The sequence below is a fragment of the Passer montanus genome, unplaced genomic scaffold, assembly GCF_014805655.1.
Source record: "Passer montanus isolate IOZ18808 unplaced genomic scaffold, ASM1480565v1 scaffold54, whole genome shotgun sequence".
In the NCBI taxonomy this organism is placed as follows: domain Eukaryota; kingdom Metazoa; phylum Chordata; class Aves; order Passeriformes; family Passeridae; genus Passer; species Passer montanus.
Window position 1 is genome coordinate 5,152,907 of NW_024370374.1, and position 27,273 is coordinate 5,180,179.

A 27,273-nucleotide genomic window follows, 5' to 3' on the forward strand; every position below is an offset into this window, starting at 1 on the left:
GAGAGCAGAACTGCCCTGTCCTTCCTTTCATCACATTTCTGCAGCATCTCACTCATCACTGAAAGTCTAAGTTGGTTTTAGTAAGTTGTCTTAGTAAGTTGTTGTTTTTTTTTCTACGAGGGCAATTCAGACATGCATTGCTACATGAATGCCATGACTATCAAGCCACTAAAATTACTTTTTGAGACACAAGGCAGTAATTTTATTCATCCATCAATTCAGACATGCATTTCTACATGAATACCATAACTATCAAACCACTGAATTTATTTTTTGATATACAAGGCAGTAATTTTGTTCATCCATCCACTCTCTGATTAGGGATTGTATATTAATGGAGTCTGCACATCTGGATTCCTTTTGGTCAATGGTGAAATGGGATCCTGCCAAGGGCTGTTTAGCCATTCCCACAAAGAATTTGGTTTTCTATTTTGTATAACTTTATTAGCAAGCTTCTCATTATTTATGTGATTATAAGTTAGAGGATTTCATGGTTCTTTTGTTTATGTATAGCACAGTGGCTAATTGCTTTTTGTGGCCCTGAGCAAAGTAATTTTATTATCTACATTCATGACAATCTGATCAACTCATGTGTAGGAAAGAAAGGCTTGACTTTCAACTCATGTGGAATGTCTGGGATATTAAATATGAATTTGACCTCAACTAAATTCCAAATTAAAGTATTGTTTCCAGATTGTGGAAACCAGAGGACACAGCCTACTTCAGAGGAAAGTGTAGCTCTTTGCTGCTCAGGAGATCCAATTTAACATTTCTGATGGTTTCCTCTGGCACAAAAATCTACTATTTGCTTAATGTGATTATAGGATTATGGCATTGTTTGTTATATCTGAGAATTTTCTTGGGTTTACAACTTTTAATCTCTGACCTAATTGAACAGAAAGCCATTTCCTCTTCACCAAATTTCCCTCACGCTGTCTGCACCACTCATTCTCATTAGTACCATGTTCTAAAACCAGTACTTGTGCTGATCTTACCTATGTAGAAGATTTTAGAAAGGTTTATTTCCTGACCTTTTGCAGCCTGCAGCAATGACAAGTACAAATCACAAACTACAGGGTTGAATTGTGCTAACAACAACAGGGATTCCCAAGAACACAAGAGAGACCCCAGGTATTAACCAGGTATTAAAATGTTGAGATAAATTAGTGATTTGAGACAATGAACAGCCAAATATTTTGGTTGACCCTTTAATGTAAAAAAAGTTGCAAAAAAAACCTTTTCCTTTCCTTGTTCATCTTTTCTAACATCAGATATCATCCCTTATTATTCTCTCATACCTTGATGAAGTCTAGCTATAATTAATGAATATCATCTGGCATGATATCTAAACAAGATAACTCCCAACTCTTTCTGCTCATTTGAAATATTTTAGTTTAAGCAATTCAGATTAAAAAGAAGTTTAAAAAAAATTATCCAATGAACAAGAAGGGTGAAAAAAGAGTCACCACTAAAGTGGATAAAAATCAGGAATGCTTTTAGAAAAAACACCCCAAAAAAATGAAAATGTGTGATGAAAAGACACAATCTAGTTCAGGGAAAAAAATGCAGAACAGTGCATGTAGGTCAGCAGCTCCCAGGGTTTATGTGCACCTCTATTCCTTTTGGTGGGTCCTTTTTACATATTGTTTCCATAATTTTGTTCATAATCACTTTGGAAAGGGAATAAATTAAAACATGGATAAGGTTTTGCAAACCAGAACTATTTTTGCAGCTCCTCCAAAGATAGAAGTCAATTCTGAGATGCCACATAGTCACAGGATCTGCTCACCCTTAATGCAGGCAGCGAGACCGCAGTGGCTGCTCCATCTTCTGAAAATGCAGCAATTGTTTTTGGTCATTCTGCAATGCCAGCCCAGACAACTTCCAACCCAGCTGGATGAGGTACCTGTACTCACACTGGCTTCAAAGATTTGATCAGAGCTCACTGGAATTTGCCAGAGAGTTCCATTTGCATCGTTGGGCTCTCAAGTATCATTGCAATTCTGGATGGATTTTAATGGGACACTACCTACTGCAGGAACCCAGATTAGGTGGAGATTAAAAACCTATGTGTTTAAAACTTGCCCTCCAAGTGGGGCCTGTTTCATCTTTACTGAGTTTGAATTATCATATAAATAGAGAAAATATGAAACAAAGTATAAAATAATGGGCAGCACAGCTGTAAAGAAAAATAGAACAGCAACAGAGCAATGGCAGCATACTAATAAAAACACATGCAGTATCTAATAAAACCACAAACGTGATACATTTGCAGTGCAGCCCCAGCCCTGGTTTGCCGCACAGAACAGCGAGCAAGCAGCAGTTCTGCTGCCTTGCAAAAATTCTCAGCATAAACACGGTTAATCAAAATACTCTGTAATAATTCTGGAGTTGAACATTCTCCCATAATGTATCAGTCATGGGTGGGAAATCAATTTATGCATCCAAATGCTGACCATCAGCATAGGTTCTCAAAGATTAATAGGGTACTCATGTTTGACAAGAATTTACTTAATCAATTTATGGATTAAAAGTAAGAATCTTGACAGTCCCATAAATCTGCATTTTAGTTTAGAAGCAAGGATCTCAAAAAAACCAGAATAGCTATTTAGGGAAAGATTTTTTTTAAATAGCAACATTTAGAGATAGGGCAAACACATTTAACATTCACTTTTCCATTTTACCAAATGGTGATGAGAATATATAACTGACTGTGCTAATGCACTTTGAGATCTCTTAACAAAAGGCACCAATAGAGTTTTTCACTTGAAATGGAGGGCTTGCTTACAGAAACACCTTTCTTCATTTGTCTGTGTTATGTGCACCTCTGAGAGCAGCATCTCAGTGCCCTCTTGGGCGTCATGGCAGTGAAAACATTGACATGAAACCCTGGGCTGATCTGGGTGCACATTTACCAGGACATTTGTGCAGTGCCTACAGAAGCCAACAGAAGCTGGCTTACAAAGTGCCTGCTCTGCTTGCAGGACAAGATCACATCCCTCCTGCAAATGAGTAAGTGGTGCCTGGATCTGCCATCCCAAGCGTGCATCACTCAGGAGAGAGAAACAGGATTATTCTGACTTCAGTCACATTTAGGGAAATCCAGACTTGAGGGCAGTTGAAATACAAGAGGGAATGCTGTGAAGGAACAATCTGAACAGTGCAGCATAGAGAGAATTTTCTAGAAGAAAAAGCTAACAAGGGGGAAAGTATTTATAAAGCATAAAATGGGTGAGTAACTTGGGACATCAGTATGGAGGAGAGAAGGGTGCTGTACTTTGGAAAAAGAAGCTTATTTTTCTGATTCTTCCCTACCAAGTCCTCTTGTGGCAGCCCAATGCGAGCGCAAATACAAAACACAAAATAGCCATAGAAATTATTACATTAAATAGGTATAGTATATGAGTGCAAACACAAAACACACAATAGCCATAAAAATTACTCAATTATTAAATTCATGTGGAGGGTGAGGGGACATGGTTACAGCTCTATGTACTTCATGATCCCTATTTCAGGCTTCACTGTGCTTTTCTTAGAAGTCCTATGCACCCCCAAATGTGGCTGTTGTTACAGGTGATGCTGACATTCAAGCTCTAAAAGATTCTCCATCTCCTCTCTGCTCACCTGAAGACTCTTAGGAATCTGCTCCTCTAAGTTCATCACTGAATTTCTTCATGAATATGATTTTCATTTAAATGATTTCACTGTTTTTCTTCTACCTATTCATGTACAGCTCTAAAATTATAATTGAAAAAAAAGTCTGAGCTCGGTACATTTTTTTCCCTGCTGTCTACTTATAGTTATTCTTTTTACTTTCCCTTTGCAGAAGGAAAGTGAATAAAGTACATGCCACTGTGCCAGGGAGACACACTGGGAATTATGACAAATCTAGGCTATCTGTAGTACAGGAGATTTTCTTGTCACTTCACTCTAACTATGTGCAACAAAGAAAATCAAGCTTTTCAGTGTTCTGCAAGAAAATTACAATGATAGCACCCTGCATTTCAGTTCAAACCACTGTTCTGCATTTTATTCCATTGACTTGCAGAAGAAAATAGAAGCCTTTGCTGAAGACTCTTTGTACCATCTTTCTGAGTTTAAGAATGATGCTCTTTTTAGAATTATAGGGAACAGCTCCAGGAGGAGAAAACTATAACTGGAAAACGTTGTGAACTGCATCCTCCAAAAAGAGTCATTTTTGAAGAACTCTGCTGGTGGATACCATAAAATAAGATGGTACATGAATAATTCCAACAGAACTATGAGAGTGAAGGCATGATTATACTGCTTTTTTTTCACCTGAGCAAATGTAATTGTCATTTAGATTCCTCGGATCAAAAAAGATGCAATTAAGCTGCCTTTCCTCTCCCCTCTGTTAACATATATATTGTGGAGAAAATGAGGCATATAGATAGTAACACCAGAGCATTAACACTTGTGGAAAATGTTATACTGACAGAACAGAAGCAAAATTACCTGCAGAGTTGAGAACAGGGATGGTCCCCATTGTCACCTGAGACACGACATGCTGTACTGGGCACATTCCAGTTCAGGATGTTTCGAAGTGTTTATTTGCCCTTTCAGTCCAGTTCTTCAATTCTCCAGGTAAAAATGGCATCTTTTCCTGAGGGAGCCAGAAGCCAAGCCGTGTGTCAGTTGCCCAGAAGGACTGACACTGTGTTAACAGTGATGGTATCTTATTATTCCCTCCCAAAGATGTGGTCTCACCATTGTATTCAGTTTTATCATACTCAGATTTCTCATTTAATCACTGAAGGATAACTGAAGTAACGTGCATTTACTGTACATTTTGCTTTCATCTTCTGCCTGGCATTTTAACACTGTTATTTTATTATTGTGGTATCTTATTTTTTGAAGTCTTCAGTTTAACTTATTTCTACCTCTTCAACATCATTTAAAACAGGGCTGCTGAAGTTTAACTGAGAAGCCCATAAGAGAAAAATAGGCCTTAATAACTCATTAAATACATTTCTACAGCTGAAAAATTCTCAAGGAAAGCAGAAGCTTCAAATCCAGTTACTTAACATATTGAAAGTCAGCCATAATGGAAGATTTAAAAAGAAGGGTTAATCAAATAAAATTGAGGTGTTTTTTAATTAGCTTGAGCTTAATTGTTGCATTTGCTGCAAGTGATGAGAAACATGACCAGATCCAACCAGCTGCAACCCAGAGCACCCAGTTCCTACCTCATGCTCTGCTTATGACCTTGAGGACATCACCCAATTTTTCCATTCCCCTCTTTCCACTTTCTCTCTTGTTGTGATGGATTTGCAGCTGCCTTGAAATAATCTATTAATGCTTCACGTCGACCTGCTACAGGGAAGATGAATGCTCTGAATAAATTCAGTGAGCTCCTGTCTGGAGGAGCAGACAGGAAGAAAATGCCTGTTCCAAGACAGGCATCTCCATTCTTAAGGAACACACTGAGGACTCTCATTTAGAGTCATCCTTTTGTAAAAAGAGCCTCAAGAAAGAAAGAAGCTTCCCAAAGGCCTGAAGCACAGCTTCAAAGTTGGCCACTCTCCAGCCAAGAGAAGCAGCAGCTCTTTCTGGGAATAGGATTCCCATATAGAACCCTAATGAGACCATTAAAAAGCCCCACCTGCCAAAGCCATCATCTGTGCACGGCGAGATTTATGGCTTGCTAGGCCTGCTAGCAAAAAGAGCTTTTTCTAAGTCTCTTTTCCTCACTGAACACTTTGTTTCCAGTGTTAAAAGAAATATTACTTTGATGAAGAAAGGCCCTTGCCACACATTCCACCAACACCAGCATTTAAAGTGCTCCAGCAGTCTAGTCAAGAGAAAATAAAGAGATGTACTTTTATGGACAAAGAAGTCTACAGATTTAAAATGTGGCTATTGAATTGTTTTGGTAGATTGCCTGAACACATCAGAGCTTTGCAGTAAACAAATCTAAAATAACCAATATATTCTATATTTTTTTTAATTAAGAGGAGGGTGGGGGTGCAGAACAAATTCAGGGACTATCAACCAGCTACTAAAACTTCAGTTGCTGTAAAAATACTGCAGTTTATCAAGCAAACTACCACAAGCAACTGAAAGAAAAGGAAGTAAAGGGAAGCACCTCTGCACACGTGTGAAAGCCCACTCAGAAAATGGATACCCTGGTAATGGGAAAAAAAAACATTTAGAAGTCATCATGTACAGGAAGAAGTAAAAAAAAACCCCTTTCTACCATGTTATCTATCTCAGCTTTAAAACATGACAATGAAATTCTTGGAGCAAGTAAATCTTTTCCTCCACTACTTTTTGAAAGCTGCCTTTTGCAAAGAAGACCCCACCTCATTCTAAGGCAATTCTGTAATCTGCAATTACATAAAGCACAGACTATGCCAACATGCTTGCTTGCTAAATTCATTGTAGTTATATATCTCAAAATTAAAATTAGCTGTGCAATTTAAAGCATTATTTTATTTCTGTACAGAATTTCATTCATGTTTTCTTTTACTTAAATGCCCTGATGTTAACTTGTTATGTTCTCCTTTTCCTCAAGCTACAATATATCTAAACTTTTTTTTTTTTTCTTTTTTTAAGGGAAAGCTTAAGGATTAAGGCAAAGATTTTTAAACTGCTGCTATGAAAGAAAAAACCAGACCTTTAAAATCTTCTTTGCAAAGAAAGGAAATCAGGAACTGAGAGTACTGTGGTAATGATTACCTGACTGAACCACGGTACAGGATTGCACGAAGTGATGCAGGGCAGCATTTAGACAAAGCAGACTAATCCTACAGCCCCAAAGGTGGGGTTTTTTAAAATGTTTATTTTTAGGGATCTAGCTTCCAGATATCAGAGACTTTGCCAAAACTCAAGTCCTGCAGAGAGAGGAAGAGAGGCTTAGCAGTACCACTACTGCCCACCAATATTCCCTGGTGTGGTGCTCACATCACAGCTCAGGAGAAAGGCTTTAGAGCCACTCATTATCGTTTTGCTACTCATTATCATTCTGTCATTATCATTATCACATTCACTGACCTGTACCTTCATTTTCTGAGCCTTTCCGTTTCCAACATAAGAGCCAATTGTTGTGGAAGTGTTAAGGATGACCATAAAAATGATTTTATTACAGCTGTGCCTCTTATACACATTAGCTACCTACCTCATCTTCATAAAAAGAAATTAAAAACCAACAGTAAAAAAATTTTAAAAATTACAACTACTCTATTAAAACGACAAGTCTGAAAGTAAACTTAGAATTGAAAATAATTCACAGAAAACAAAACAGAAGAAAGAACAAGAATGAGAACTTGTAATGCTATTTCAGGATATATAGGCCATAATTAACTAGCTCCACTGTAATATGAAACCAGTATGAGGTGGTTATTTGGAAAATTGTGTTACTTTGGGACATAGCTGCCAATATTCAAGGGGTTTTTTCAGTTTGTATCAACTCCAAATAAAACCCAGAAGACATAAGTCTTTATTGTACTTAAACACAAACAAATGAATTATAAGTGCACAAAGTACCAGTAAGTACATTAAAAAAGTCATTCATAATTCTGACCTAAAGTGAAGTCTACCCTCTGCCCACACACTAAAGCTTCAGAGATGTTAAATTTTATTGCTCCAAAGAGAAACTAAACCCGCATTTCACATGCTCAGAGTGCAACATTTTTATTCAGTTACCAGCTGAAGAATCCGCTACGCTAAAATGAAATTAAAGGAGCAGTTTCATTAACTACCACGGGGTGTTTGTAGTGTGGATGCAGGGTAGAACAGAGCCTTCCCCTCCCGTTGGCAGATAAAACAGGATCAAGCATTTGAAAGAAACTCAACTAGCTACACTGCTGTAATATCTGCATTTGTCGACACCCAGCATCACTCACCATCTCTGTTGGCCTCAATGTCATTTCTGTACAAATTATGTCGATTTGCACCTTAACTACTTTCTGTAGCTTTGTGTCCACAGCAGAGCAAGTCTAGCTTATCTGCTCCAGCTTCTGTTCCTTTCCTCATTTCATCTCTGAACACTTCTTCCCATCTCCTGTGTTCATCTTTCTCCATTACAAAAGCTTCCTCCTTCCTTTTTTAACTTTTCTTGGACTTGAAACAATCTGCTTCTATTCTCTCTACCTTACAAAACCTCACGTAACTTTTGCAGATTGACATACTTTATCTGGTTTCTATCTAAATTTTTAAGATCTTTATAGCAGAGCAAGTATAGTTTTCATGGTATGTTCAAGTCCTCTGTGAATGTATAAGTGTTACTCCTAATGTATTATTGCAGCTGCAGTTCATGTAGAATCCACTCTTCCTCCAGGTCATGTTTCAAATCTTTTATTGTTCCATTTATTTTCAAGATTTTCCTCTCACTGGATATTAATGTGAAGATTTGATTATAAAAATAGAGAACATGAAAGTTTGCTACTGTAATTCTTCTGTGCCAAGCAGCTGCTGCAGTCCTTGGCTCTAAACACTCAATCCTTCAGACACTCAGGTTTTGAAATCCCTGATGTACCAGCTATGACAAAACTATCTTAAGAGCACTATTTATGTCTGCCCTGCTCTTCATACAAACCTTGTGATCAACTTCCTGCACAAACCAAAAAAAACCCGACCACACTCTAACCTGTTCCAGAAAATCCTGTCCTTATTCCAGCATATTATGTTCTTGCAAGTCCTCCAATATTTTTGCAAGATCAAAACAGACATCTTTTCCATGCCACTTTGTTCTATATGCTTCACAACTTCTGCAGCCCCAAATGCCAAGAAATCTTTTTCCATCCATTCTAAGACCCTTCTTCTGTAAATTCTGGTGGATATAACTCTTGCCATAAATATTTTCATTCTGCTTATACGGTGATTTATACAAGAATCTACCCTACACTAGCAACACAACCAAATTTGCAGTGATTTGACTGGATATTCATGGCACAAGCACAATAACTCAATCTAGAGGAGGAGCCCATGCATTCCATGTGTGCACCCACCCACCCCTACACCCTCACTTGGCAGGCTGGAAAATCCTCTGAAAAATCAATATTTTGGCTGTCAAATGTTTCTTCATCATAAGTAGTACACACAGAGCCCCTGTCAAAACCCTTCAATATTATTCACTATTACCAAAGCTTTTTCATGTAGGATCAAGTAAATTTCAGTCATTCAAGAACTGCAATGACAATCTGCAGAAGGAGGATTGAATTACACAGTCTGAAATTGCAGATTAACAACTTAGAAGATAATGATGATGATAAAAATATAAGGAAAGCTGAGACTAATAAATAAATAAAGCTTGAGATGTTGGATGATAAAGTACTTCAAGTTGACAAAGATGATCAGAGTTAACAAGGTTGTATTTTAACTTTGTACCTGGGGAAACTTTAAAATAAATCATTCGGTAAACACAGGGATGAAGAATTAAGTAAATTAATTCTTAGGAGCTAGGAATCTTGCCAGAAATGCCCTGTGTTTATGCATGAGCTCAACAACTTACCTGAAAACACAACTGGAATGTGTTCTAAGTACAGAGCCTTAAGCCAGCTTGCATTTATTCCTCCCAAAACAGGACAGCAGAATACACGGAGAAACAGCAGAAACACTGAGAAAGTGTTTCAACAGGCACAGTTATTATTATTACCTCTGCCAACACCATCACTAAAAAACTACTGTCTTCCAAAGAAAAATAAAGGGCAAGTTGAATCAAGAAATACAGGTCTTGAGCCAAATCTTACAGAAGTGAAGTCCCCAGTCTCACTGACACCAACAACTTCAGTTTTGCTCCATTAACTTCAGTAAAAAGTAACACAACTTATTCATTTGTATCAATACAGCTATGAAGCTATGTACTTGTTTATTACCATTTAATACATGCTTTGAGATTGATGTAAATTTTTAATGGATTTTATTGCAAAAATGAGAAAAATTAAAATTTATTACAGCACAGAAAAGCATGATTAACTAAGAAAGAGTAAAAACTTGGATTTTACACATCTATTATTCCATGTCATAATACACTTCAAGTATTGTAATTTCTATACTAATACAAGAGATTTAATAACTGTGAGCAGTTTTACAGTGGTAAAAAGTTACTCTGAACCAGCCAAAGGGCCAGAGAAAGGCATATATAGACATATGCAGATGGCATATATTAGCTCAATGACTTCTGAATAATTCAAAGAGTATCTTCTAAGACTGAAAGTTCAATATAGTGGTTTGCTTTAAAAATGATGCCAATAAGATGGAGCTTAAAACACACCTACAAAGCACTGCACTGTGAGCCTCGGAGCAGTAATATTGTCATTGGGATCATCTAGGGATAGAATACATTTCCAGCCAGGTGGAAAAGGTCACTATCCATTCAGGAAATTCAGGAAGGTCTCCATTTGTAAGAGAAGATGTAACTATCCACTGCAGTTTGTCAAGAGCTCTGGCAGCTTTTCAGTCTTTGCAGTGGATAAACTTATACCGTGCTTTCCTTTAATATAACAAGGTTCCATCTGAGGTGCAAGTCTTGTGGTTTAAAACCCAGACAGGAACCAAGTACACAGAGCAGCTGAATGCCCCTTGGGTGGGATGGGGAGAAGAAACCTCATTTCTGTTTGGGATACACAAAGACAGGGTGGACTGAGGAGGTGTTTAAAACATGGTTTATTGCAAAATCAGTCTCATGGAAGGGTGGGACTGTAAGGTTGCTACATACAAAACCATCACATTGGAAGCCTTGCATCAGAAAACCATTATAATTCCAGTTACAATGTCTTCTAGAAATTCTTATCCAATCAGCACCTTCCACAAAGCTCATTAGGATCTTCATAACAAATTGCTAATTGTTACGTTTTACACAATTTACCACAGTGCCTCTTTTTCTATCCAATCACATAACTACAGAAACTTATTACTTGATCTTCTAGTTTTTATCAACTCTATAACAAGTTTTAGTGTTCAACTCTAAAATCTTCTATCTTGTTTAACATATTTTTATAATCTACTTGCTTAAAACATATTTCTGCTTAAATAACAAATCTTTATTCATATTTTGTGTCTGTGTCACTATTCTATTCTAAAGCTCCAAGCCTTCCCCATGGTCTTGGGTCAAACACTGCATTCATCTCTACCTCTGAGCTTGTATGCTTGAGTCTTTGGGAGCCAGGGCACAGAATATTCTGAGCTGGAAGGGACCCATAAGGATCACCAAGTCCAGCCCTCAAGTGAATGGCCCATGCACGGATTGAACCCACCACGCTGGTGTTATCAGCATCATGCTCTGACCAGCTCAGCTATTTTCATCAATCAGCTGAGATAAGAACAGTTTCATAATTGAAATACCAAAAAACAGAACAATAATTGCAAAGAAAATGGAGGCTACAAAAAGAGGAGTAACAACAAAGCCAAAGGGGGACAGGAAACAAAAAAAAATTATGCACAGTTCCACTGCTCATCACCAGCTGGCCAGTGCCCAGGCTGTGATCAGCCCCTCCTGGCCCCCAGTTCGTGCACTGGGGATGACCTCCCATGGATGGAAATCCCTTTGGCCACCCTGGGTCACCCGTGCCAGCCCTGCTCCCTCCCAGCCCCTGGAGCACCTGCCCACAGGCAGGGCTTGGGACACTGACAAGTCCTGGATTTAGGGAAAGCCCTGCTTAGCAACAACCAAATATCAGTGTGGAATCAAGGTGCTATCAGGTATTCCCATAGAGAACCCAAACCACAGCTCTGTACTGCACTTTTACTGTACATAGTTTCTCCTATATTCAATGCTATGGGTATTATCTGGTTTTGAGAGAACCTTTATTCCCTGTCTCCTAACATAATGAAGAAATTTAATGTCACATAACACAGACATTTCTCATGACAGGCAGATGGTGTTATGCATAATCTGTAAAACGTCCTTGAGAAAATGTGCATGATTTCATATAAACTCAAAGAAAACAATGTATAATGGCACTAGTGTTGTTGCAACTGTGTCTTCTACAATTCTGCTTTCTGTTGAAGAAAAAGGAGAACCAAATATATTAGTATAATCTTCCTCTTCAGTTTTCTACCACAAAATCTGTAACACTGTCTCAGCTATCACAGCAGGAGGATAGGAGTGGAAAAAATGCAAAACATCCTGGGCTGAACCACGTAAGGCTTTGAGGCACTCATTGGTGCTCTGAGTTGCATAAAAAAAAACAAACAAGAAGCTGGTGCTGTGTTTTGATACCAATATAAAACCTATCAAAGTTGCTGCTTATGAAAGCCAGTACTTCAAAATCCTTATTGCAGCTGAAGATTTTCTGTAGGCTCACTCTGCGAGGGGAGCAAACATAAGGTTTACTTTCACATACCTCTTCGTGTTGACTCCTCCTCATAATTTGAAACAGTAGGAGTATGTGTCATTATCTGCTCAAAAAAAAAAAAAAACCCTGATCTGTACAAGTACAATAACACATTCTCCTTTCATTGTCATCACCAGGCACTGTAGGTGTGCACAGAGGTGCGTTGGATAGCAACAGTTGTTTCTCTGAGCAGGGCTGGCATTTGGTGTGGGATGCTCTGAAGGGTAATCTCACAGGAGGAGGCTTTTCTGCTTCAAGTGCTCAGATTTTATATTAAGATAATATTAAGTTATATTAAGTAGGATTAGGATATTCATATATAATTAAGATATATTAAGTAGGATATTGGTATCAATACATGTAAGTTAAGCCATTATATTTCCATGGTGGTCCTGTGAAGCTTCACGGTTGTGGAAGAGGTTTTACGGGGATTTCTGTGAGCCAGAGAGAAGTTTGATAAGAGGATCCATGTTTACCCCTGAAAGAATTTCCTACCAAGGTCGTTGACATAGAAACCAAGAAAGAAAGAAGGATAAATAAGAGAAATCTTCCACTGCCTATTCCAATAGCACTTTGCTTGTCTCTTGTGACCAATGAGTAAAGTGTAAACTTATGAGTTTTGTAAGAAAGTATAGAAAGCATGCATGCTAGAATAAAAACAGATTTGAAGCCTTCTAAAAATGAAGTGCTGTTTTGTATTCTCTGTCCCAACTACAACACACTGCCTTCTTGAGCTCTAAGAAACTCTTGCAGATGTGTTAGAGGCTTAATGCTTTAATGATTCTAAAGATCACCCTAAATGCCACATATTACTTCTTGTCACTTATTGCATGCATGCAACAGTGACAGGTTTCACTGAAATGCCAACCCTTTTCCTTCATCAGATGCTACTCTAGGTATTAGCTTAACTCACCCTCTACCCAAGTAGGGAAAAATCTCTGCATTAGCTGAAGAGCAAAAGTGAAACCTGATTTTTTTTATCTCATGAACAGCAAAACTCAAACCTGAACATTCCTCCTTGACATGGTACAGTGTCTAATGAAGTTCAAAATCCTTCCTAATAGGAAAAATCCTTCCTAAAGAAAGAATACCTTACAATGGAAGCAGCACACACAAATTTGACATAACATAGTCTATGAAAAAGAACTGACAGAAGCACAAAGAGCACACTACTCAAACCCATATCAAGCTCCAAGCCATCACTGGACCAGTTATGCATCTGCTGTTTCTGGCATTCAAAACCAGTGAACAGGACACCACAGTGGTTGTTGTGTGCTGTATAATTTTCTAAGTATCTATACACTTGTTATGTTTGATTTATGATATCTCCATGGCACTAAAATACTTTGTCTGACCTGACTTTTCAGAAAAATGTTTGAAATATTTCACAAATTGGTACCTAACATCACTTTTTACTAAAATAGTTGTATTGTAAATTAACGGTCAATCCATTTAGCTTTTTGCTAAATTATGCAAAATTATGCAAATTATGCACCAAGCTGATTTTGTTGGATTCTTATTGCAGCCTCCAGTGATGTGATGGGGAATTTTGTTAAGCCAAGCTTGAACCTGTGTCCTGTATGTTTACAGAGGCAATCTTCCACACCCAAAACAGACAGAGAGGGACTGAGAATTAATCCTGTTGATATGGTTCCTGCAGACCACCACACATCAGCTCATCCCTAATGCAGTGAGGTCTGCCACATGCAACAACAGGGTATATCCCTCTGTGGTCCTAAAATCTCAAAGATTTCTGCCTGACACTTCAGGATGGCCAAAACCTGACTGACTCCCCTGCTGCTGGACTCCCTCCTGTGCCTCCAGAGCTGAATATCACATCACCTCCAGCCCTGGTGAAGATCTAGTGGGGCACTGACACCAACCTACACACACAGACCTCCTTCTGCTTCTTCCATTCTTCCTCACTCAACATCACCCTTGCACAGAAAGAGCTTTATCTGCTGTCTATAAAAAAAATCTGGTAAAAAAATAATAAAAAAAAGCTTCACAATTACAATTTTCCCCAAACAACTGCTACACCTAAAAAACAAAAAAACACGAGAGAACTAAGTTTTTTTCCTTGTAAAGAAGTCCCTATGAGATTAATAAAAAGAACTTCACCCCCTAGGTAATCTAAAAAAAGACTATCATAGAAATAGTAAACTAACTAAAATTTTATGTTGCTCTTTACATTGTCAGTAAGCAAAAAAAACTGCAAGGAGAAGAAAAGTATTCTGAAAGTTTTGTTCCAATTCTTATTACTCTCTTTAATTACTATTGATAAACTTTTCTTTATACCCTTTTAAAATTTTAAACCTACTTTACCTTTCTCCTAATCCTACCTCACAACAAAAAGCAAACACAGTAATAATTAACCAACACTAAACCCACCACACTTCCAATTGAGCAACTTATATTTTCCCACCACACTGCCATAAGCCAAGACTTTCTTTAAAAAATGAAACCTTTCATGTAATAAAACTGAAGCTGCTCTTTTTGTTTGGTTTGGGACATTCTCCAAAACACTCACGTATACAGAAAATAATCATAACATTCAAAACAACACTGTAAATATTCAGCTGTTCTCCTAAGGGTACAAAGCACTAAAAAAAAAAAAAAAAAAAATTCAGTTGTATAAATTATTCATCCATTCTGAAGTAAATACTGTAGAGCACATTAAGCTGGGTTGTGCTCAATAGCTGTAGGATTTACAGGCACCAGCGAGAGAGCAGCTTGAAAACCTGCTCTAGGTGCCTACAGCAACCATCAATAATCCAAACCTCCAACACTCCTGCAATCCTTTAGGTATACATGAAATTGGCTTTTAACAAAAGGAGCTGGTGTACTTGGGGGAAAGCCCTACAGCAGAGAGAAAAATACTGAAGAAAAGGAGCTGGAAATAGTCTAAGGCAAAAATACTCAGTGGTAAAAGCATACATATTCCTGGAACAGAATTATTGACATGGATTCCTGGCAGATTATTAACATCAAGTGGTGACAGCGTGATGCCATGTGAGTCAAATTGCCTGTTATTGTTGAGAATGCAATTAATTCTGTAAAATGTTGTGCTAGGCTGACAGACAATTATCAGAAAAGTTTAAGAACTCAGTCAAGTGCCAGAAAATGGCAGTGAGTGGAACAGAAAGTGTTGAGCTGCCTGATTTCAGATAGAAAGATTGGCAGGAGAAAAACAAAAACAAGAGAAAAATGGGGAAAAGAGATGCAGGATGAGACTTGCCTTTTTGTGTGACATTTTCTGCAATGCATCTGCCTCTCAGTTACTTTTTAGAAGTGAAGCCCGCTCCCAAGGTTGAGTTCCAAACAAATAAATGTGTCTGCTGACACATCTCACTTATTCTGTCTTGCTCAGAAATGGATTGTACAACACTAGTTCTTCTGAGACTTAAACCTTGACTTTGCTCAGGAGTATCACTGAGTCCTTCTTCCAAAAGAGAGTTAATTTTAAAAATGTTCAGTTATCCTGTCACTGTCTAAATATCAAGCAATTCATCAGTCTCTCTATAGGCCCTCTAGCCCTTAGACTGAGAGCTTATTCCCACACCTACCAGTCCAACCACCCCTAAGTACTTTGGACTAAATTTCCAGTACTTCTTAACCATTCTCAGTAAGAAAATTATTTAAATATAGAACTCCTTCTAATATTAAAAAAAAGTCAAAAAACCAGTATTTTCCATCGTAGCAGAAGAAAAAAAACTGTATTATTTTGGTTTCTTTCAGTTCATTTTCAAAAAAAAATGTTTGCTTTTATCATAAGATGTCTTGAAAATGATGGTCTGACCTCAAGAGATTTACTGTTTACTAGCTATGATCTGCTTCCCCCTTCTCCCATGATTTTGGAATAATAAAATTTATTAGTAATATATTAATTAAGAATTAACTCCATCTGTACCATTCCACTGTATGATTCGGAGGGGAAACTTTGCAAATATTACAGTAACAAAGAGGATATTAAACTGTCATTGACTTGACATTTTCTTATTACTGAATTGATGTCTTGGTTCAGGACAAATTTGGGAGATCATCTCTAAAGAGGCTCTTCTAGAAAAGCAGATTTAATCAGCCCTTCCCCTCAACCAGTTCAGGAGAAAATATTTCTTTGGAGAAAAGAGGAAAGAAACTTGTTTATTAAACAATAGAACTTAAACAATAAAACTTCTTGTTGCGCTAAAAAGAGATGACAAATTCAAAGTCCCCTCCCCGGGTTCCAGCTCAGCTCACTCAGTCTCTGATCAGTCCACAGTCCTGGGACCTTCTTTGCCCCAGCTAGCTAAAATTAACTAAAGCAAAGGAGAGATCTGTCCTGCTGTCCGTCCATCTGCAGACAGCACAGTCCAGGAGCAGGAATGGGGAGGAGTGAGTGCAGTGTCTGAAAGCAAACTGCGCACTGGAACAAGTCTTAAAGGTGTAAAACTTATCATTCAGTACAAACAGAACAAGATGATTGGGGATAAAAGCATCATACAGTCAACCCAGGGCAATTGCTTAACACATTACATAAGTGTGCTTTCATTGTTGAGATCTTTCTTTAAAGCAGGGGTACTTGAGAAAGTGCAGTGATATTTCCTTCTGGTATTTTTGAGACACAGGAAAGTGAAAAAACATCAAACTTTGCAGAAAGGTATCTCTAAGTCCATTTTTTAGAGAAAGGCTGTCTGATCTAACACTGAAGAGAATCACTAAATAACAATTAATTATCCACCAATTGCTCTGTGACTTAAGCTTTACTACAACCATTGATCTTCCTTTTTTAAAGCTTAATACCAAAGCCAAGAAATGACACTTAAATCCAATAAATTATCCACTGGATTGTAAACTGGTTTCTAAAATATTTTTGACTGAAATCTTGTTTTCGTTAGAAATAACCGTTGAACAAAACTGTTGCAGGTCCTGACTTGACAGAGTCTGCTCTGTAAAGCTCAATTCCAGCACAGGCTTCAGAAGTTTGGGTTTTTTTGGTAAAATCCACACACTGTGTAGCACTTCTAGCACTGCATTTTTCCAGACACAGTCTGGCTCAAATTCACCCAGAGTTTTTTCTGAAAGCTTTTCTCTGTTAGAGCATGCAGAACCAGAGTGGTAAAAACTTACTTCAGCTGTACAGAGATGGGGGACAAGGGTAAGCACAAGCAAAGCTCAGAGAAGACAGATTTCACACAAACAATAAAGCCCCAAGAATTTAACCTTTGTCTGCAGCTACTTGAGTTTAATCCTACAGCTAACTACAATTTGAAATAAGGGCAGAAAGGGAAAGAAATAAGGGTAGAACTTTCATAAATAAAGGTAGAATTTTTAGAAATAAGGGTAGCATTTTAACCTTGAGTACAAAGAACCTGGAGGCTGATAGAGGTCCCCAGACTTCCAAAAGCCACATTTTGGCTATGCTGAATGGACAAAGTTGTCTCATAAAATATAACAGACCTCCAACCTGTTTGGTTTGGATTTTCTCCAGAAGAAAGAGTTACATACCCATTTTCAGCCATGGTAGCTAAAATTCAGCTGGAACTGAATATTTACTTATCCTGTCTCTTTGTAAACATCAAGCAAACACTCAGAGTGAGGCTCTTCTTGGCACTGGTTACTTTCTGCTATGCTGATATCCTTGTCATTACATCACAACTATAACAAAACCAAAACCATTGCTCCCTTTTCAGCCATCTGTGAGGCTTGTGGTCTGATGGATGGACAGATTCCTTCAGCCCAGACCTCCTTAGCCTCTTCAGCTTTTACTGAGAGATATGTTGTTCCTATTAAAATTAGCCTTCTGCTTACTTAAAAGAAGATTTGGATGTCTTAAATGTTCTGGGCATGTCAGAAAGATGTTGCCTCTCAAGGTGGCAAAAGCAGCAAATAATCTGCTGGCAGGCTGCTCCAAACATATCCAACTTGTCTAGTGAGGAAGCTTTAACTTCATTGGAAAGCTAAATAGCAAGGCTACAAAAATCCCTTTTACTCCCAAGAGCAGACTTAAATTGAAAAAGTCACCCTAAATTCAAAAAAGGAGACCAGCTCATCAAAATTTCCAAAGTTTACCTCTATTCTTCCAGCATGAAATGAGTGAAATGTGAATAAGAATATAAGAATTATGTTCATGAAGACAGCCAGCCAGAATAGTAAAGGTGATGCTGATTTTCACTGTTAAGATACTCTTAAAACTAATGACTACTAGGATTTTACACTATAATTATTATTATTGTGTAACTAATTATTTCATTATTAAATAATTCATTATTAATTATTCAATTTAGACATTATTAAATAACTATTAATTAGAATGATCAATTAGAATTATTACTTCATTTAGAACATGTATTAATGTCTTTTAGAAAATTTATTAATGAAAACCACAAAATACTGTCCAGGGAGGTAAATTAGTGTTGGTCCACTGAAATAGCAGTTACACAATTTACTTCATCCCTGCCAGCAGACCCAGAGTTAAGAGCTCTCAAGCAAGCAGAATCCAGAGGCACAATTGAGTTCAAGCAGGAGATTATGTTCAGTCCCCTATTTCATTAACTTGATCCTGATCTCTAGAACTGGCTTCTTTCACCAAGTCATTCCAGACCACTGAGCTGCTGAGATACAGAAAGCTTCTGGAAGTGGCAGTTGTAGAGAGAAAAGAACATTTTTCACTCAATGAAATTCATGGACATCCTTAATTTATGCCTCTAACTAAACTGATTTGATTCAAGGGTTTTTTTGCATTTTCTTTTAATTAGCCAGGCAGCTTAAATTAATTTTGTCTTATGTACAGATGCAGGACCAGGATGTTTCATGCAGGAACAAATATTACATTTTTTTAAAAAGAGAAAAAGGGTTGGTTTTTTTTAAGGTTTTAAAGGTTTTTTCAAATTTAAGTTACATAGAAAATGCAGTATTGATTTGCCTTCATTGATAAATTGCAATGCCCAGTTTGCCACATGGCTGTTCGAAAGCTGTGGTGGTCAGTCCTGCATGAAAACCTGCACACCAAATTGTGTCCAATGCTGCTGGGCACTGCACTGAAGGGTGAAATGCTGAGCAGCATCGGCCTGGAGCAGTCATTGCTCTGCTCCTGGTGACAAGGACACAAACCTGGCTCAGGGACAGAGAGACAAAAGCTTCCAGTGATCTGCCTTGATTTGCATAAAGCTAAACACAATCCAGTACACATTTAGATATGGGCATGTTCTGAGTCAATCCATCCCACCAAGCTGTTCTCTGGTGGGATGGATTGAAATAAAAGCAAAATCTGGCCTGAATTTTGCATGTATTTTCTCTGCTGCTGCAAAAGACGGGCACTGCCCATGGACAACCAGACTGCTGAAAGCTCTTGGCATGGCATTCCTCATTACAGCAGTTAAATCTGCTGCCCTAATTTGTCTTTAATGGTTACATCACTTTGAGACAGCTGAGGACAAATCTCCCTTTCCAGTGCTGCTGTTCCAAGCTGCTCAGGAGCAGCAGCAGGTAACGAGCACCATGCTGCATCTCAGATCAGACAAAGAGCTGAACACCTGCTTCTTAGCCACAGCAAAAATTTGCAAGTTGCCAAAGAAACAGTGGTAAAAATTTAAACCTCCTATTTCTTTAAGAAAAATAGATATATGATAAGGCCATGTTCTCCCTCTTGTTGCACCCACAGTATTTCTTTTCTAGCAGCCATCACTGGTTTATGTCTTTCTGACTGGTGAGTCAAAGTTTGAAGGACTGCTTTCTGTTACTTGCCCCTCCATAGCTGCTATCTCTGTTTATGGATTCCTTGCTGGATACAGAAATTCTGCTTTACACTGAGGCAGTCATGCCACATCACATCTCCCAGAGCAGCTTGCTTGCTTTGCCATGGCTGTTGCAGACAGCTAGCTAATACGGTGAGAAGCACTGTGCCCCAAAATAAACTGCACATGAAATTGCCAGGACAGGGGCTGTGTGCAAGCACAGCCTAGAATTAAGCTTGCATACCACACTTGTAAATGAGTGGGAAGAAGAATCATAGCTGGCTATTAAAATATATTGCTTTTTTGTTCTTAAACACTAGGTTTTTTTCCTTTTAGTTTGTATCAAGAGCTTGACATTGCACACTGTGAAGTTTTAAAAAGCTGACCTTGAAAACGCAGTCACATTCATTTTTGAGTGTTAGTTTAGCTTCACACCCTGGAAGTGGCTTCCTGCCTTCCAGACTCTGCTGAGCATTGCAAGACCAGCCATGCCTGAACTCGCTGCACAGCTCCCTTCAGGCCACACTAGAACCACTCAGAACCCACCCACTGACAGCTTGAAATACAAAAAGGGTCAGTTTTAGTAACCCATGCCACCATTCCAATCACCTCCACCAAACAGTGACCTCCCCAGTGGCAAAAGTCTCAAGCTGCATCAAAAGAAATTTAGGTTGGATATTAGCAAGTTTTTCACAGAAAGGGTGATGAAGTTCTGGAATGGCTGCCCGGGGAGGTGGTGCAGTCACCATCCCTGGGGGTGTTTAACAAAGCCTGGATGTGGCACTGGGTGCCAGGGTTCAGCTGAGCTGTTGGGGCTGGGTTGGACTCGATGGCCTTGAAGGTCTCTTCCAACCCAGTGATTCTGTGAATTTTCAGAGGTGGCAGGCCAGTTCTCCGCAGCCAAACTTTCCTGGGATCTTCCTCAGCATGGGCTGAAGGGCACTTTTACTCCCTGACAGGCTTCAGGCAGTGCTCCCACACATTTCCCACCCTTCCCTCCAAGGGAGGAGCTTTTCCCAGTGGAGCAGCCTTGCCGAAGGCTTGGCACACCCCACAGAGAGCAAGCCCAGCACAGCTCCCTGGCTGAGCTGTGAGAACTCTCCTCATCACAGCAATCTGGCAGGCTGGCACTGAGGGTGAAGGGGCTGCCCTGCTGACACCAACCCCTAACATTTCCACGGAAATCCCCCCACAGCACTAGCACTGCTATCTACACTGTCATTTCAGTAGGCACTGCAAGAAGCAAACTGTGAGGAAATGTGTGCAGCGCTCTGCAGGGAAATGTGGGGTCCTGTCAGTGTTGTTGACACAGCTGGGCTTGAGCAGTAGGTTCAGCACTCAATTCAGGCACTAAATCACATCCCAGGCTTCCCCAGGCACTGAAGATGTTGGGCTAAAGACACTGAGACGCAGACAGTTCCCAAAGATGGGTGTTCACACACACACCACTGTCCTGATTCCTGAGATTTCCAGGTAGCTGCAGGCTCTGCACAGTCAAATTTTAGACAGCTGTGAAAAAATCTACAGCACATGACATTTAAGTTGATATTTCTTTCACATGTGGCCCATTTCAGCAAGGCTTGCTTGGAAAGCATTTCTCCATTGTGCAAAGTCACTTTTTCACCACTCAAATTGACAATACCCACACCTCATGTTTCCCATCTGGCACCACAGTTAACCAGATTTACAACTTCAATCTTTATTAAAATTGCTCCTGAAATGTCCTAATGCAGCAAAACCAGGATAGTTTACCTGTTTATGACTGAGAGATGAGCTGGTATAACTTATTAAATGCACACTCTTGACTTCTCCCAATGGCAACGTAAAACAGGCTAACCTAAGCCTGAACTGAAGAACGAGAAGACAGAAAATAGCTGAAAAATTATTAACATTGGAGGTACTAGCCATTATCTGCTGGTGCTACAGAGGATATTATTAAAATAAACAGCAAGAAATCCCCATTCACCACCAAATTCTCAGGGAACAATTACTGCCTCTCCAATGAGAAGAAAGGAAATAACCATTAATGATTATGTTTCTGTGCTGGACTCAAACACCTGTTGCTGCTTAAGGGATTTTTATTTTTTTTCACTGCACATAATGCTGGAACACATTTTGTGCAATAATACTGTTATGTCAGTGCTCTTGTAGAACCACAATTTCTTCTTGGACAGCTGCAGCATTTACATGGATTTATTAGATCCAAAAGTCCACATAATCACATCACCTGAATAAAAAATTAGGCATCTGAAAGTTTTACATAACCACAGCATTTGTGGTCAGGCAGGATGGTGCAGAAGCTCATACTGGAGTAAAAAAAAAAAAAAATCAATCTTAAAAATCAAACAGATTTTCAGCAGTGCTGCTGAAGTTTAAACCAGAAGCTGAATCTCTGTGTAACACTATGTTGGTCCCTTTCAAGGAAAAAAAATGGTAGAAATCATGGCTCTCAGATTAATTTGTCTTTGGCTCATTATGACACACTCAGTCTTTTCTTGATCCTTACCCCAGGTAGGCCAGTATGAACTCATTTAACTCCACTCAATTAAACAGAGAATTGCAAAATTATGCCAGCTGATATTTCAGGGCTGTGATCCCTTATCAAAAGGGCTCTGCTAAACAGCAATTTATTTGGCTTATTAAAATGGAATGCTGTGCTACCCAGCACATTTTTGCCTGCCAGAATAATGCTTTCAAGCAGGGGATGTAATTCTCCCTAGAAAGACAGGCTGAGAACAGTGAGATTCACAGCAGGTGTGAGAGCTCAGTTCCTCAGCACTGACAGCAAAACATTGCAGAACCTCAGCGTGGCAAACTGCACCCAACAGGCACAGAGCCAGGCTTGTGTCCTTCAGAAATCTGGGAACAGCACAGAGATCTGGGAACGGCACAGAAATCTGGGAACGGCATGTTCTCACTCACCCCAACACACCCCCTCTGTGGCTGGACATGAACACCAACCACCCCAAAAACCAGCCAAGTTTTTTAGCCATTTTACAGCTCCCATATAAACAACACCAGCACTGCAGACAGCCCAGGAAAAAGAGTTATTGCACCTGGTAGACAACAATAAATAACAATCAGTGGATACCATCAGTCATGATATGATTTAATACTGGGCTGAATGCGCTTTCAAAACCAAAAGTATTTATAGATAGCTGGCTAAAAACACTGACAACAAACAGCCATAGAACAAAAAAATGCTAGCATTTTCTGGACAGGATGGCCTTTTTCAAAAGCAAATGTACAGTGATGTGCTTCAAAGCAGCTAGACTAGCTGCTGAAGCTGATGTTTATAAAATCTAAATACAGTTGACACAAATGAAAAAGCTCTGCTTTCAGTTACACATGTAGAGGCTCTGCAAAGAGCAGAATTTGTCCCCAAGGGAACAAACTGTGCCTAAGAAAGGAAGGACAGGACCTTAAAGGCAGACATAAGCTAAGCGGGCCCAGTTCTGTGAGTTCTATGAACGATAGCCAGTTCACGGTGCTCCTGCAGCATAAAAAAACATGGCACTTCTTAAAAACAATCAAGTCAAAGGAAAAGGGTATTTTAAAACCGAGTATCAACCTTGTCAGGAAAATCAAGGGGACAAACCATCAAAGACCGCTTAAAGATTCAGGTAAATATTGGCATTTTTTGGTGGCACATTGCCCCAGCTGTAGCCACGCCCTCGAGACATTCCCAAGGGAGAAACTGCAAGGTGTTTGTAAGGAATAAACTGAAAATTTCATCCCATAAATTACAATCAGATACCTGCCAGATACTGCCTGTGCAGTAAACAGTGTCCATCTCCAAAAAGCCACTGGAGCACACACAGAAAGATGTGAAAGAGGAAGCAGGGGAGTCAAGAGAGGAGCTCAAGGTAGGATGACAAACAATTCACATGCATAGCCTGTAAAACTGGAAAGTCAAAGACTTCACATCTTCCAGCTCCACCTGTGTTTTGTGGCTCCTTCACTGGTACTTTGGTCCAAATTCACCAGTTCTCCATAAGTTTATGCTGTACTTTTATTCATTCTTCAATATTGCACACCTTTCTTTATTCTCAAGTTCAGCACTGCTCTTAGCTCTTTTCAATTACTGAAATCTTTGCTCATCAATTTTAAATGAGCTCAGGGAGCTCATATAAATAATTCTAAAATCCATCTTTTTGTTGTAAATTAGTATTGCAAGCATTCATTCATTCTTTCACCCATTCTACTACGTCACTAATCTTCTAGCCAAGAATTTCCTGAGTATTTGCCATTTTTGGTCTAAATTAAGAAGTTGACCTCTGACACTCTTCAACATCCTATTTTTACCACCTTGGACAGGAACACGAGCAGAAGCACATATAACTGATCTCACCTTAACTTTTACAGAGCTGGCAAGAAATTCTCATTCGCTTTTGGAGTAATTTAGGAATAACAAATCAACGCTAACTCTCTGCAGTTTCACAGACTACAACTGTGAGCCTGAAAACATTACCCCGAATTTAAAAGGTTTTGCTGAATCACCAGAGTTCCTTTCAACACACCTTTGATCTTCAAACCTGAGGGAAACTTTTAAAGTTTAATTTTTCCTGGACTGCCTTTCCTTGCTGCCACAGAGCAGGAACACAGGTTCTATGGTTGTGTTTGAGGGTCCCAGGATGAGGGAAGAGATGAGAATCTTGACTCCATGTTTCAGAAGGCTGAATTATTATATTATGATATTATATTACAATGCTATACTAAAACTATACTAAAAAGAATAGAGAGAAAGGATCCATCAGAAGGCTAGAAAAGAAAGGCAAGGAAAGGAATGAATAACAAAATCTTGTGACTGCTCACAGCCTTGACATAGGTGGCTGTCACTGGTCATCAAGAAAAACAATTTCAAGTGCTGGGTAAACAATTCTCCAAACCAGATTCCAAAGCAGCACAACATGGAGAAACTGAAGCTTCCCAGCTTCTCAGGAGAAAAGATCCTGGCAAAAGGATTTTTCATAAAATATGTCTGTGACACAGGTTCCTTTTCGGGACCACCTGGGTGCAGGGCTGGAGTAAACTGGGAGAAGCCACGAATGTGCCTCCTCACGTGGAGCCCAGCCCTGCCAAGCAGCCCTCCAAATGGCATTTTGGAATATCACACAGGGCAAACTTTCATTTTTCAACAGCCCACAGTGCTGTTGAGAGCACTGGAAGCTGCCCAGACACGAGCTGCCAGGGCCCTGAAAAGCCATAACGGGTGTGATTGCTGCAGGAAAGGATGGCAGAGAGAAGCTTGGCAGCCAGTGGTCACTCAGACACAAAGAGCCAAGGGAGAAGCGCTGCTTCGCCAGGCCAGCACTGGGATGCCAACGAGCTCTGCCTTAGTTTGGGAAGAGCAGCTCACTTCACCAAATGGAATTAAAAAGTGCAAGAAAGAGGAAGACTGCAATTTCCCAGCAACTTCCAGCCCTAAACGAACTAGTCCTCAGCATTAAGTTCTCACTCAAGGTAATGACTGCTAGAGCTCAACAGTGTCATAATAACATAAAGTATATATAATAAAGTCCAGCTCATATAAGGTATAAAATAACATTTCTTACTGTAAATGCAGCGAGTGCCATACTTAAAGCAATTGGCAAAAGATGATACAGTTCCATTTAAGAAAAAATGTTTCTGTTGAGCCTGAACTGCCTAACCCAGACTCACCAATAATTTAAGGCAGGTACCCCCACAAAACAAACTTCAAAAAGTGTTTTTAAGCAACCAAGAACCACCAAGAGCCGTTGTGCTCTAGCAGCACTCTGAACTGTCACCCTCTCCAAGCTGCACGCATCCCAGAGCAGAGGTGGCTCTGTGGCTGGCCACAGTGAATTGCTCTTTTAGCACTCCTGCATTTTCTGCCACAAGGGTACTTCAGCAGCACTTTGCAGCAAGTTCACAGCAGTTCCTGAATTTCTTGCTTCTGGGGTCACTTTTCCTTATGCTGACAGCTTCACCCCACAGACAGTCACTGGCATTTCCCACTTTACAAGTGTGCAAAAGTAAAGCCTATTGATGCCTATCACATTCAATACTTTTTTTTTATAAAAAGATGCCACGTAAGAAGGGTTGGAAGACAACCTGCAGTCCACATTTCCATGAATTAATGTTAATGCACAGATTTTTTTTGGTTTAAATAAAAAGTCTTCCAAAGTGCATGTTATGATAGACAGTGACTAAAGTAATCTCTCTATAATGCATGGAAATACACAAATATAGCAGAAAACTATTTTAAAAATATTATATCTTTTACACACACAAACTAACTCAAAATCCAGCATTAAGTACTGCAGCACTACTTCCATTAAATAGAACTAATTTTCCAGAGAGACAAAGAAGTTCTGACAGAGACTGACCAACTGTAAACTATCCCTTATTATCAATAACTGGTCATTACTGTAACAATTATAAAAATTACTAAGTACTTCAGCTACTAAGTCACAACGTCATTAACAAACTTGTACTTGATTTGTTACTGACTGTTTGTATTTTTATTTATTTATTACGCTTGGTCTCTACATTTTAGGCTATTTAATAGAAAACTGTGTTAACAGCTATTATTCTTATTGGCTTTCTGCTTCAAAACAGCAACTCTTTCCTTGTGCAAGTTATTTTGACATGTAAATTCTTATAACTAGATAAATTTCAGTACAAAACAGTATTATTGGGAATATAATTTTCTATTTTGCAGCACTGGGTGAAGCAATTCAGTAAATTTAGAAACCATCCATAATAATAATGAACTACACATTTAAGCCATTTTGCATCATCAGTTCCCAAGCAGAACACATTAGTGACTGATCACACTAATAGAATGTACTACAGCTTGATAATGTTTTTCATAATTAGAATTATTTTGTCAGTCAATTTAGGCCAAGTGTTTTAAACACAAAATTACAAATATTTCAACAACAAAAGTACCAAAACCTTGTGGGATTTTTTCCTCACTTCTCATGACTGTAATTTTTCTTGTCTATTTGTATTTCTTTGGAGTCCTCATAAGAATAGCACCATAGCATGAGAACCACAAAAGAATTCACTAAAACAAGAGTAGAAAGAAGCTTTCTAGCTAGAAAAAAATTAGCAAGATACTGAATTCATTTTTATATCACAATCATTCTCCAACTCCAATGTGAGCTATTCATTTTAGATAGCACTTCACAATTGCTCTTGAATCTATTTATATTCTTTGACTAGAGATTTTGCTATGCAGTTAAGTAAAAGACACCTGAATAAAGATTAGTAATGATATTCTCACTGGTTTAAAG

At 38.8% G+C, this 27,273-nt stretch overlaps 1 long non-coding RNA gene across 1 annotated transcript in view; it reads right to left on the bottom strand.

Moving 5' to 3' along the window:
- Positions 1-4,507: 4,507 nt before the first annotated feature.
- The window catches only part of LOC120509893, a 29,559-nt gene continuing 6,793 nt past the window's right edge, over positions 4,508-27,273 (bottom strand). Inside the window, exons 2-3 of the long non-coding RNA XR_005629358.1 lie at positions 5,208-5,334; positions 4,508-4,624 (exon numbers count right to left, since the gene is read on the bottom strand). This is a non-coding gene — a long non-coding RNA (uncharacterized LOC120509893). The remainder of the gene's footprint in view (positions 4,625-5,207; positions 5,335-27,273) is intronic.